The sequence below is a fragment of the Columba livia genome, chromosome 14 (genome assembly GCF_036013475.1).
Source record: "Columba livia isolate bColLiv1 breed racing homer chromosome 14, bColLiv1.pat.W.v2, whole genome shotgun sequence".
In the NCBI taxonomy this organism is placed as follows: domain Eukaryota; kingdom Metazoa; phylum Chordata; class Aves; order Columbiformes; family Columbidae; genus Columba; species Columba livia.
Window position 1 is genome coordinate 1,013,480 of NC_088615.1, and position 13,445 is coordinate 1,026,924.

General features: G+C 48.5%; 1 long non-coding RNA gene across 1 annotated transcript; it reads right to left on the reverse strand.

The window, feature by feature from the left end:
- Window positions 1-6,887: 6,887 nt before the first annotated feature.
- LOC110366162 (uncharacterized) lies at window positions 6,888-12,812 on the reverse strand. Its single transcript, XR_002426287.2, has 3 exons — window positions 12,281-12,812; window positions 11,946-12,164; window positions 6,888-7,893 (listed from the first exon to the last, which is right to left on the reverse strand). It is a non-coding gene; the product is annotated as an uncharacterized LOC110366162 (long non-coding RNA).
- Window positions 12,813-13,445: the final 633 nt, after the last annotated feature.

Sequence of the window (13,445 nt, forward strand, 5' to 3'; positions counted from 1 at the left end):
GCTCGTGTCGCGGTGTCGACCCTCGTGCCGTGCTGCCCGTGTGCGCCGTCGGACAACGCGGTGTAATTAGCACAGCCCTTGCTGGACACATTGCTGACTACAGCTCAACTTTATCTTAATTAATGATGTTCTGTCTAGTATGAAGCGGGTTAAATAGCAAAGGGAGACATCTTTTTTTTTAAGGTACGAGACTTAATGTAGAAAAGACACAAATAATCCCACTTAACAGAGAATTTAGCACCATTTTTGGTACAGAATGTTTTCAGCTAACGTATAAGGTCGCATGGTAAATATCAAGTGCTAAAACTCCCGTTGACTTCCATGCAGCAGTAGGTTATCCAGATAATGGAAATTTACTGGTTATTATGTGATGCACGTGGACCAAACCAGGCCAGAGGTGAGGAGCTGGCTGTTGTGGTTTGCTGGGCTGGCGGGTAACGAGAAGTATTTACAAAACCCTCTGCCCCGAGAAAAACAGTAACTATCAAGTATTTACATGTTCAGCACCCTTTGTGTTTACAAGCACGGGCTGGTTTGCACAAATCTGTGTTTTCCTGCTCGGGAGGAGCCGCCGGGGCAGCGGGTTGAGGGGCACAGGGGCCAAAGGTCCGGGCAGGGACACTGGAAACGAGGGACAGTGGGACAGCAGGCGGGCGATGGGACCCGTCACCTACACCAGCTGAAGTACCTGGGCCAGCAACCTTATGTCAGTTGTTTACTGGATTGCTGCTTCTTGCAGACTGCGGTTTTAAAGCATGCCCATTAAGATCGTTAACCCCTATGTAATTAGCTGCGTGGTTTGGGATGTGTTCGCAGGAGGTAATGCCTTTGCCCTCCTCTCTGTCCTGTTCTTCACTTCAAAACCGAATTTGACCTTTTCGAGCCTTTTTATTTTTTCCTTTTCTGAGGGATGCTGTGAGTTTTGCTGAGGATGCTGCCCCGGCGTGAGGGCAGGGCTGGCACTGTGGGGTGCCCGTGGGGTGCAGGCAGTGTGGGGTGCCCATAGGGTGCAGGCAGTATGGGGTGCAGGCACTGTGGGGCGTCTATGGGGTGCAGGCAGCAGGAGGTGTCCATGGGATGCAGGCAGTGTGGGGTGCAGGCAGTGTGGGGTGCAGGCAGCAGGGGGTGTCCATGGGGTACAGGCAGTGTGGGGTGTCTGTGGGGTGCAGGCAGTGTGGGGTGGCCATGGGTTGCAGGCAGCATGGGGTGCAGGCAGTGTGGGGTGCAGGCAGTGTGGGGTGCAGGCAGTGTGGGGTGACCGTGGGTTGCAGGCAGTGTGGGGTGCAGGCAGTGTGGGGTGACCGTGGGTTGCAGGCAGTGTGGGGTGCAGGCAGTGTGGGGTGCAGGCAGTGTGGGGCTCCAGCTCACGGCTGTGACCAGGGACGGTGTCTGGGGGAATGGGGAAGGGAGCGCAGGCAGGCAGGGTCCATCCTGCAGCTCCAGGGCTGGGGTGCTGGGGGCGCGGGGCGCTGCCCTGAGCAGAGCGCAGCTCTGAAGGATGCGAGTGCTTTGCAGGGGAACTGGTTGAGATCTGCGAGGTGAAAAGGGGGCGTTTAACCTCCGTGAGGAGCTTCATTACAAGGGGAAGGGTGAATGTTTCAGCTGTTACAAACGTTACCCAGTTAGAAGGCAAAAGTGACAACCCAGCAGAACTATTAAAAAGTCTCTTATCGTGCTCGTGGCAGATTGTTTCTGCAAATGGAGCGATGGCTGCGTAATGGGAACTGCAGGTTTTCCTGGAATTCTGGATGTTGTACAAAAACAGCTCTTTTCAGCCCCAGCAGACATAAGCGAAGTAAAATAGGTTTGTCGAGTGGAAAACTGCCAATTATTCCAGATTGTTGTGATAGTTTCGTGATTCACGCAAGACTTCAGTAGACTGTGAGAGAGAACTTCCCTTTGAAATGCACTCCGGGTTACAAAGCGGATTTGTGAGGAAAGCATTCGCAATTCGAAATAAGCTTTCCGTGGAGGTTTCTCTGCTCCCCGAGGACTTTCAGCAGCCGAATGGAGCCGAATGGGGTGGGTGCCGGCCAGGAGCACCCACAGCACCCTCACCCGAGGGGTGCGCGGGGAGCACAGGACCAGATCAAAAAGGGGAGGGCAAAAAAGCCCCTGGACACGTTTTATAAAAGCTCGTGATCCACGTGAACCAGGCAGAAAGGAGAAAGTGTCATTTTTTGCAGGCTGCAAGGCCCGCGTTTCCCAGCCGGGCGCTCTGTTTGAAGGTCCAGCCTTACAGCCTCTGTGCGCAGGACCAGAAAGAGCAGTGTTCGTCACAGCTGGTTTTGAGGCAGATTTAATGCATCAACCACCACTTTAAATGCAGGAAACTTATTCCAGAACTCACACCAGATACCAACGCCTAGAAGTGTGAGTTGGACTGATTCTGAGAGACCGGCCAGCACTTTCCATTTTGAAGGAACTTTGGTATCTGATGCTGAAGTGCCTGTGCAGCCGCCTCGGCCACCAAAAACGCCACAAACTTCAACTTACATGTTCTCCCATACAGATGTGTTATTGTGTGTGTGTAATCCACACGCACACACACCCCCAAGAAAGAAATTAATTGCATTGCCTTTGGTCTTTTTGTGACTGTTTTGGATGACACAGTTTGCTCTATAGTCAATTAATTGCGTCACCCAAATTGTTTGCTGTATCCTTTGTAAATGATCCCTTCAGGACATCCATTATACTGTGAGCTAATTTTAGCATTCTTAGAACCGTTCATTCCTCCGGACAGCCAGCCCTTAGGCTGAGCCGGCCCTTTGGTTTAGCGGGGCAGCCGCAGGTCTGCGGCGCCGCGTCCCGCTGCCCTCGCTCCGCAGCCCCAGCCGCTGCCCACCCAGCAGATCTGGGGTTTGTGGAACCTGCATCATTAGAAAAACCCCGTATTAATGGAATTGGAAAATAACGATGACCAGATTTCTCCCTGTCCAAGGTGGAAAACTGTCAGGGAAGCGGGGGAACTTCATCCAGTTCTCAGTGACTGAGGTTTTGCTTGAACATCTTAGTCTACATGAATACAGGCTTAAAGATGGGAAGAGCTTCACAGTCATGACCTCTCTTTTCTGCACGCCTCTCCAGCATCTCTCCCAGCCTGTCGGTCTCCACAGGGCACAGCTGTGAGAAGCGTTCAGTGCTGGGGGAAAACATTACCTTTTAGCAGCAAAGTAGGATGTGCACATCTGTGTCCTCCGGTCCAGCTGCGCTTGCTCCTCCAGAGCTGTGGGTAAGGTCAGCGGCAGAAGGAACGAGTACAAGGTGTTTCACTTGGAAAGCAGCCTTGCGTTAGTCAGAGAGACAATCAGATCTGTTCTCGTGGCCGCTGAACACAGTTGAGCCCGTTGCTGCCGCGGTGCCGCCGCCCTTCCCGCGCTGGGACCGGCTCCGGTGGCAGCGCCGCTCCTGGGAACAGATGGGAGCGAGTGTGTCCTGGCGCGTGGTGCCTAACGACATCGCCACCATCGCTTGGATCTCCCTGTCTCCAAATCACGAGTAAAGTGAATGTAAAGGGGCCTCTTTAATAAATGCAAAGGTCTTGGATAGAGTTGTCCATGTGGTTAAAATGAAGTTGGCAGGATAGAAAATAAGCATTATATTCACTTTTCATTTACCTTACTTAAACTTCGCACTAATATAACATCATCAGATGCAAGTGATAGAATGCACATGTGATATCCATTCTGTTATAAATGCCAAAAGAATTCAATGCAGTTGACAGAACCCATGACAGATCTTTAAAACAAATGCTTTTTTTTGGTCTTTTTATGATTTTCAGTGTTGGCAGTGTGAGGAACATGAAAATCAAACCCATCCATCTGGCACTGGGAAAACAAACAACACATTTGTCTCTGTATTGTCTCTTCACTCTGCTTACAGATCCTAAATGCAGCTAAGTAAATGTGAAATGGTAGGGGAAGAGAAGGTTGAAATCACTTCCCCTCAGTTTATTAGCTTGGTCGAGTTTAAGGAGGTTATTTGAATTATTTACCGGCATTTCTCCTGTACTCTTGAGCATGCAAAGAATTACAGAGCATCTGAAAATGTGCAGTTGTTAAAATATTAGGAATGGGTCTGCGAGCGCAGGGTCAGTGTTGTTCCTCACATGTGAAGAAGCCCCAGGGCCCCAGGGACGCGGGCGCAGGGGAGGACCCGAGCCGCTCCCGCTCCCAGGTCATTGTTTGAGCCACAGGGATCTCACGGTGCTCGCTGAGGGGTCCACAGACGTCCAGAAATGAAACTACAGTCCTCTGCATTTCTCCAATCCTCCTCATCCCGGTTTCTCAGCCATTTCTTCATATGCTGGCTTGAAAATTCAGCACCCTCAAAGAGAAGGATGACCCCGGTGTTGCTTCCCTCTAGAGAAGGTGTTTTGTCCTTCAGCAGAATGAAACCACACCATTTGGATGCTGATTAAATTTTGAGGAAAGCAGCAGGAAATTCCGGATTTCAATTTTTATATCTGTGTTTAGATCAATTGGGGATTGAACACCTCGCTAAACAAAAGAAAGCTGTGAAGCGTCAATCTGTATCAGAAAAGCTATAAGCACACCAGCCCAATTATTTTCACTGAACTCCCTCCCCCTTCTATAACCGTGGTCACATAATCAGGAATGAAAATCATTATCTATTTCATTCACATCTGTTATTAATTTTTTGAAGCCTCCTTTAAATCTGATTACAACTTCTCATCTAAACCAAACAAATTCTGAACTCAAGGTTAAAATGCACCAGGTTAGTTTAGTAATTCACATAATATTTGTATTTTTCCCTCCTAATTGAATTTGTACATTGATTTGTGTTACTGTTCTCTCGACCAGTTATTATGAAGTGTTTATGAAATGCCAAGGGTACGCGGTGCACTGTGGAGACGCTGACAGCAAATTGCTTTTCTGGTTGATATAACCCGCTGTTCCTGGCCCTTGCAACCTGCCCCAGCTCCCCTGGCCGCTCCGCTCTCCTGCAGCCACGTCTTCCTGACTTCCTGGGGATGTATGTGAGACGTCAGCTCCCGAGGCCTGGGCTCTATGGGTGTCGTGAATTCTTAGGTGTCGGAACGATAAAGGACTCAGCATTCCGATTCAATGTGAATCATGCTAAAGCCATTTATTACAGAAACAAGCCCCCTTATATATGCAACTGTTCTCTAATCACGCGTCCACACTCCAGGCATGGATTCGCTAAATGAGTATAATGGGCTGTCCACGCGCTGGAGTCTCACTGATGATAGGTCTCATGACTCACGCCATGTTGGGGCCCCGTTAATAAAGAGGCACCCCTCTTTCTCACAGCAGATTCTGTTCTCAGCTTCTGGAAGCGGCCTTGAGATTCCTTTGAGCCTGACTAATTCAGCAACAAATCTTTATCTATCAAAACCCCTCCACACTTAGGGAACGTTCCACTTGGCCGGTGGCACCACAGGTAAAAGATAAGGCAATTTAATGCGTTTGCTTCGTCTCCTCATGAGCATCCCTGTCAGTCTCCATTGCCTTGGGGTCACCCCAGCAGCACGACAGTGTCCGTAAGAGCGGACGCCGGGGAAGACGCGGGGCTCCGCTGCACAGCCCTGCGGTTTCCTGCCTGCCTGGTCAGTTATTTAGAAAGGTCTCTCCCACAGATGGTGCCGGTGCCGCGGGGCGACGCCTGGGACGGAGCATCCTCCGAGCATCCCGCTGCGCCGCGGGGCTCGTCACGCCCGGGCGGGGGACAACCAACCTGTCGAGCTCCGCCGTCCTTCTGGGTGACCAGAGCGACAGATGCTCCCAGATACAGTGTGATGTAGAAATATCTGCGGGATCAGTGCTGCCCCACACTAAACGGCTGTACAATCCAGCTGCAGGCAGAGCTGGGGCTCCTCCTACACACACATATCCACAGTCTGCAGCTAATAATAGTGTGCTGCAGGGGCCGAGTGTGTTTAGGTTTAAGCAAACAGTCAGACAGTTGTGCTGCACTTTGATCGCACTGCCCTGCAGTCCCCTGGCAGCTCGCATTTGGAAACATGGGCAATTGGAGCCATATTGATTTTTCTGGTTTTTGTTTTTTTTCTTTTCTCTGTTGTTATTCGGTCTCTGGTTTGTTTTACTTTTACACTCCAGAAATTTGTCACATCCCAAATGGCCCTGATCAGAACCATAAGGCAGTTAACACTTCCCTTGGCTTTCCCAGCGGAGCCGAACGCACGCTGCGAGCGCTCGGGATGCGCTGGGAGACGGTGCCCGTGGAGGCAGGTGACACTGCAGGGCTGCTCATACACCTCCCAGAAGTGATGTTAATGCATAGGAGAAACTCTTTTTATAGGAAGTTTTGCACTGATCCGGAGAGTCAAAGTCTATTGCTTTATTAGTGGTTTGAATCCAGTTAACCTCACCAACATACGCTTGCGTAGATGTTTGCAAATTCATGAGTTTAAATAATGAGGGCAAATCTGTGCCTGGGAAAAAGAGAAACCACCCAACTCATCCTAACGAGCCAGGTGAGAATGGCGAGAACGGTGAGAACAGCCGTCCCTGCTGTGCAGGGGTAACTCAGGCTCTTGTTCCTAAGGAGAACAGTGAGAACGGCCGTCCCTGCCGAGTCACCTGTTAAGCCAAAGCGTTGAGGATCCACTTGTGAGCCCGGATCTCAGTGCTCCCGACAATGTAGAAACTCTCAGGTGGCAAAATAAACCCCAGTTTTAGAGTGCTTTACGTCACCATAATGTTGAGGTGGTCTTTAAACTTCTATCACTCCTAAATATGAGACAATACGATTTTCTTTTTATCTGTCTTCATTTTTGGCACTGCAGCTTCAGCACCGATTTCTGTGACGCTGGACTGACGCCGGGTATCATCTTACCACACAAATACTTTTTTAAGTCTTCAGGTTTTTTATTAGATGTCCCAGCATAGAAGAAGCCTGTTTAAAACTGAAGTCCTTTAAAAGTTATATTCGTGTAAATACAGTTACAATAAAACACAGGGAGTAAGGTGGAACACAAAGCATAAGGACAATTGTCTACAAGCACTTCTTCCATAAGAACTTAAGAGATTGAGAACTTGCATCTAATTAATTTACACAGTGTTCTTTTCTTGTTTCAAGAAAAGTATTTTAGTTTTCATGTCCTATCTCCTTCCTTAACTCCCTGTGAATTCTTCCATTTCAGCTGCGTGATATTTCAGAAAAGATTTTAAAATCCTTTTTCGACATGTAGCACCCACTGCAGTTCGAAGGATCCTTTCCTGCGGCTCCTGGCGCTGGCTCAGACTCCGAATCCGGACCCATCTGCAGTACTGAGAGCGGCATTGTTTGGAATTACGTTTTCAATTTAAAGAGGAGTCATTTATCTTGCAGTAAAGACAGATGTTTCAAAAGCTTTATGACATTTCACAAAACACGTTTTTAGCGGTAACGTTTCCTTTTGCTTATAACTTTACTGATATATCGTACTTAGGAGTCTGAGCTCAAACCTTGCACCGTGTCACATCCCAAATTCTTTTTCATTAGTGAACCAGCTGCACATAATTCTGCTTTATTGCTGACAAGCACTACATTTACAGACCGTGATTTGAAGTCACCCGCATGGGAAGGTACAGGACGCCGTGAGGACAAGCCTCGCGCGCTGTGCGGGGCCAGGGGCACGCGGGGGTGCAAACCGGGTGCGCAGACCCAGCTCCCGCCACCGCGGCCCCGGGGCCGGGACGCCCTCCCCTGCCCTGCCCCCGGCCCGCCCGCCGCTGCCGCCGACTTGTGTTGCACTTTGTGCTGCAGGAAAAACTACTGGTGAAATCAAAGGTGGTTCTTTTCTTGCAGGCATCCTGTAATTAGCTGATTTTCTTCATAGAGAGCTCTTGATGCATAAAACAAAAGTTTCCTCTTCCTTGCATGTTGTTGCCAGATGTTTCTGCAAAACTTAAAAACAACAAAGTTATTTGTGTGTGCTTACATATGACTTCACCCCAATGCCTGGCTCAAAGTGCTCCTCCTCCCCAATTAACCCGGTTAATTCCCCCCGTTTCTGAACAGCGCATTGCCATTGTCTGTCACAGCACTTCAGCACTTCAGCCGCTTGTCACAGATCCATGTGCTAGCATTCAGAAAACTGAATGGGACCGTAACTTCCTCAGATGGATTTCCAGTTGCAGTTGCGATTTCTTTTTTACACAAAACAGCTGCAGGAGAGAGGAGCCCTCCATGTTTTGTCCATGTGGAGCCAGGGCCGGGTGGATCCAGTGCTCACGATTGTTCTTACGGCTTCAGTAAACACTGAGGGCCAAGCTCTGTGCCGATGGAACTAGAAGGGGCTGATATCGCATCACGCCAGAAACAGATTTAACCCTGTGTGGGGATTTCTCAGTTGGACACAGGCTTCAGGTTTTTTTAGGATGAAGCTTGGAGGTGTGTTTTATTCAGGCATCTGCCATGAGTTCTGTTCCGTTGTATTGCCATACACAAGGTTTCCCTCTGTGCTATTTTCTCTTTTAAGATTTTGCTCTATTCAGGCACGAGCGTGAGAAGGACCAGCAGAGTCCAGCTGCCCTGGTTAACACCCTGCATTCTCCGAGCCGACCGTTTCCCAGCAGCACGCTGTGCCGGGTAATGCGCACACCGTGTGCCGCGTCCGCGCTTCCCGGGGAGCGCGGGGCCGGCCCAGCGCCCCGACACCCCGCCAGAGGCAGCGCGGGGGCCACGCGGTGTGTGCTCCGGGAAGGACGCGCCAGAGTCCGCCCGGCCAAAGGAAGGACGCCCGACGGGACGGGTTCTGCTCTCCGAGTGCTACGTGCAGGATGAAAACCCTGGGACAGGAGGGGAAGAAATAAAGGGAGTGGAGATGAAGCAGATCAATGCGTGCAAAGAGGAAGGATCCAGGAAGGAGAATGGCATTGCGGAAGAACAAAACCAGTGGTTCAAGTACAAGTGAAGGACCTGATGGGAAATCAAAGTACAAAATACATCACAAGAGATGAAGGACTAGCACAGGAAATGCAGGCAGGAAAAAACATGAAGAAAGCAGAAAAAATACAAAGAGTTATTAATCTAAAGAGGATGAAGGAGGGCACGGCACAGACCCTCTGTATCTCGGCCTATGACCTACTGAAGTTAACGACAAAATCCTACTTAGATCAAGTCTGGGCCCAGGAGTCCCCTCGGACAGCTGACAGTGCAGGTGAGGATGCTGCTCGTGGGGACACGGGGACAGGCTCTGCCGTCCCGCTCGCTGGAACACCCACGGGCTGCAGACACGGCCGCTTTGATGTACGCTCCAGAACTAAACAAAACGACTTACAAGCTGATAGGAAACTAAACTGACCTCCTTACAAGGCAACCAAGATCTTCAAAGATCTGTGTTTGTGAAGAGCTTTGGAGACTGGGCATGGCACCGCCTTCTGTAGAGACAGCAGGCTGCACGGGAGGAAGAGCTCTTCCTATCAAACCGTGCCTTTCCACGCGCTGCCTTTGATGCACAGCTACAGAATTAGCATTTCACAGGAAACGGCAATGCAACCCGTATGTTTTGGAAGTACTTCCAAGTAGGCTTAAGGACTTTATGATTTGTTATTTGTGGACTTCATACAGTATTTATTCTAAAATAAATTCTTTGTTCTGTATAACTCTGAGTAATCATCTTCAGATTCCTGATATCTCTGCGAATATTTCTTTGGTAAGGTTTTATTTCATTGCTGTGACTTTGGTCACTGGTGCGGCAAGGTCTCTGGTTTGACTGAATTCTTTCCATTCCCAACGTCTTTGATACGTAGCTGTTCTTCGGCATCTGGTTTTTTATTCCTTTAGCTTATCTTTATCAATTGCTTCAGAGATCAAAACCATCACTTTTGTCCAGTTCAGAGCTTTGAGTGAAATCCTGGTAGATCAATGCCTTAACTTCTCTGTCCTACCAAAAGCAGATCCAACCAATCGAACCTGATCTCCGTTAACTGCTAGCACCATTTTGTACACTCATTTCTTGAAGGTTACGGTTGCTATTCTATTCCACGAGCAGCACTTCCTCTGGAAAAACCCTCAATCACTTTCCTCCTGCCCCGCGCCCAGCCCTGCGCCCGGCGCAGCGCAGACCCACGTGCCCCGAGTGCGTGCAGCAGGGACCCGTGTGTCACTTCTGTTCTCACCGGGCCCGGCAGCAGCTAGTACCCAAAGCACTTTCCCCATACTGCAAACTGTGTTGTGTGGGATCGGTTTACAGCTGTTTCCTTGGGCCTAGAGGGGGTTAATATTTTCCCCAGTGTGACTCCAGACCGCTTCTATACCGAGACGCTTCCTGTGGATTACGCTGTGCACGCTCACTTCAAATCATACGCGGCACGATGTGCTTATCTCCGGGTCCTGCGCACCATCCGTGCACACCCTGACAGACAGACAGACAGACAGATCTCTGCATCTGGCAGCCGAGAGCTCCGGCCGAGCTTCACATGTTGCTTCCTGACATTTGGGTTAGAACACTGCACACAACTCTGAACTCAGTCCTCGGTTTCCATTAATTGCCTCTTCTCCTCTGTTAGAGTCATAGTTATATTTTAACAATTTAATAACATTGTCCACCTTGATATGTATTTTAATGTCTATATTTAGTATTTGAGACTCATTGTCTTTGCAAGATACTACATTGTGGCACAGGAAGGTGCAGTCATGTATATATTTTTAAAAGCTATCGTATGGCAGTTCACACCGCTCTTTGTGCGGCTCCCCAGCGTCACTGGGCCAGCTGCTCAGCAGCCCTGCTTGCTCAAATTCTCTTTCAAAATACCTCCAAAATTGCCATTGTCAATACAGTGCGGAAGCTGAAACTGAATTTCAAGCCTTCTCTTGACCCTGTTTTTTCAGGGTCTGAGGTTCTTCCTCAGATTCAAATTTCTTAGCTCGTGGAAATAATTCTTCCCTCTATTTACACAGAATTCTTTAAACAATATGAATATGTATGCCATTTGTAGGTATTTGGAGATGGACAGCTGAAGTCTTTAGGTAATTAAATATTCGTCTCTGAAATAGCCACCGTGTTTTTATGGTGATTGTTGTAGTGCACAACTTGTATATGTAGAAGAGAACCAGTGGAATCTTTGTGAACCCCCCCAAGCCTTCACCTCTACATTTCAAGAAAGAACACACACATTTTAGCAAACTACCATTCTGCTCGGACCAGTAGAAAACAACCCAACAACACTGACGTTGTGTGGTCAGCTTAAGATTGGTATCAAACGTGAGTGAAAGCCATAAGAACCGTTACCCCAAGCAGAACGTGTGACCCACGTTGGCACTCAGAGCAGGATGGAGAAATCTGGTGCTGGGTTGACCGGAGGGTCCTGCAGCCCCACATGTGCCACGTTCCCACTCCGCAGGAGGGATTTCCCCACTGTTTTTCTTGCGGGAGCAGCGAGGTTCCTGTGATCAGGGTCCAGACACCTCGATATCAGGGCTGGGAGATGTATTAGTGGGGGATCTTGATGACACTGTTCATCACAACAGTGCCCTCGCTTCTAAAACCCAACAACACATTCATTTCCATCTGACCGTAAGCCTTGATGTCTTTGAAATGTTAATATAAAACAAAACAGGTTGAACTCAAGAAACAGAAAAGTTATATTCAGTAACTAAAATATTGTGAAGGTTGATTATGTTCCAAGAAGAGCTGTCAATGCTGGCTGTTTAAGAAATTCACAGGTTTTTAGGGAACAGAATAATCAGCAGGTTAACAAAAGCCCCAGACTTTCAGCCGGTCAGCTTCTTCACCCGCTAACATGAAGCTGAACGGGAACGAATATCACACGTCTCTTAAAGTCTAAGTTATTTCATACATGATTATAAACTAGTAAAGGTGGGTTTTCTTTAACTCTGACCGTCATCACATCACATTTTTTGAAGTTGTTAAGTAAAGGCTAGCATGTTCCTAGGGTAAAATGTTAGCCAAAACAGGCAAACTAGCCAGGTTTTTACATGACATTGGTTTTTACCCTGTGGGAGTGCCCCCGGGAACGTTTCTGTCCGAAGGAGAACGGGGGGAACGGTGTGTCTGGGTGGTCCTGTCGCTCGGGTGACTCACACAGGGCAGGATGGTTTGGGAGGCGAGCAGCACGCGCAGCATTATCCCGTTATTCCCGTTATTCCCGATATTCCTCTATCAATGCAGGACTCTGACCTTTGTGCCCGCTCTGTTTCTGCAGCACCTGTAGCTATGAGAAGTCAGAATCAGCCATATTCTTTTCCCAGCTTTTTCTACTAGAAGCAGAAAACCTCTGAGGTTTTTAATCTGCTCCATTCAATACAAAACATTTTAAAGGGAACAAACCTAAGAGAATGACTTCATGTGTATTGTAGCCACTTGAAGACAAAGAGCAGATCTAACCTTGTATTCGAACACGACCAGTGCTTTGCGGTTCACCGGCAAATGGTGAGTTGTACCGGCAACGGCCTTGCTGTGGCTGCTGCCGCGCTTAGCAACAAGTGACAAACATCCTTGGGGAGAGGCAGAGGGTGACCTGGGTCCAGCCCAAGCGAGGGAACCGCCTGTGCCACGGCCCTGCTCGCTGCTTGTACCCGGCACGCTGTCCCTGGCTGGCGCTACCGAACAAACTCAGTCCAGCGACCTCAGATCAGGTCCTTTTAGATAACAGATTATGTTAAGATACGGAATTATTCATTAGAGAAGGAATGTCCTACCCATTGCTGTGCAAACCCGGCTGTAATTAACCATCGGAGTGTGTATATCTGTATAAACAGATGTCCTCATCGAAATGTCTCAGAAATAAACAGCTTTGTTAGACAAACCCCCCCGAGCTGCAGCACGTGGGGCGCAGCCGGCACTCAGTGTCACAGCAGAGGGTCCCCACACCCCCCTGTACCGGAGGTCACCCCGTGTCAGCTGCAGGGGGGTCCCCAACTGCGGGACAGTTCCTGCAGTAGAACATTGACAGAGCAATGAAGTGAAGTAAATTTTCCAGGTACAGTCCCCCAAGTACATCAGGATTCCACACTTCAAGAGCCATTCCTGCCTTTAAATCCCGAGGGCCCCTGCAACATTCCTGTACCTGGTAACAAAGATTTCACAGTATTTGTGAATACTCTGACTTCTGCTATTCTGTTTCCCTCGTGTGGGAAGAAGTGCTTCCTGTTAGCTGAAGTTCATTGCATCATTCGAAAAGCACCACAAGACAGTTCTGAGTGCTATTTTAAATACATCTTTCAAAAATGCATTAGATTGAGGGAGATTACAGAGGAATAGCTATATTTTTAGAACCATCTTTCATAATCTGTGAAACAAACCTATATTAAGCTAACCTTGCATGCATGTGTTTTGCATTTTTAAACATGAATCAATATCTTCCAAATGTGAATGTGGCATGCAAAAAACTTATTAGTTGTGAAAAAAACATAAAAAGGTATAATTAATTTTACTTTAAAATCTGTGCTTTTACTTGTGCCTTTCTTCCTTCCTTGTAGAATCCCCACATCTG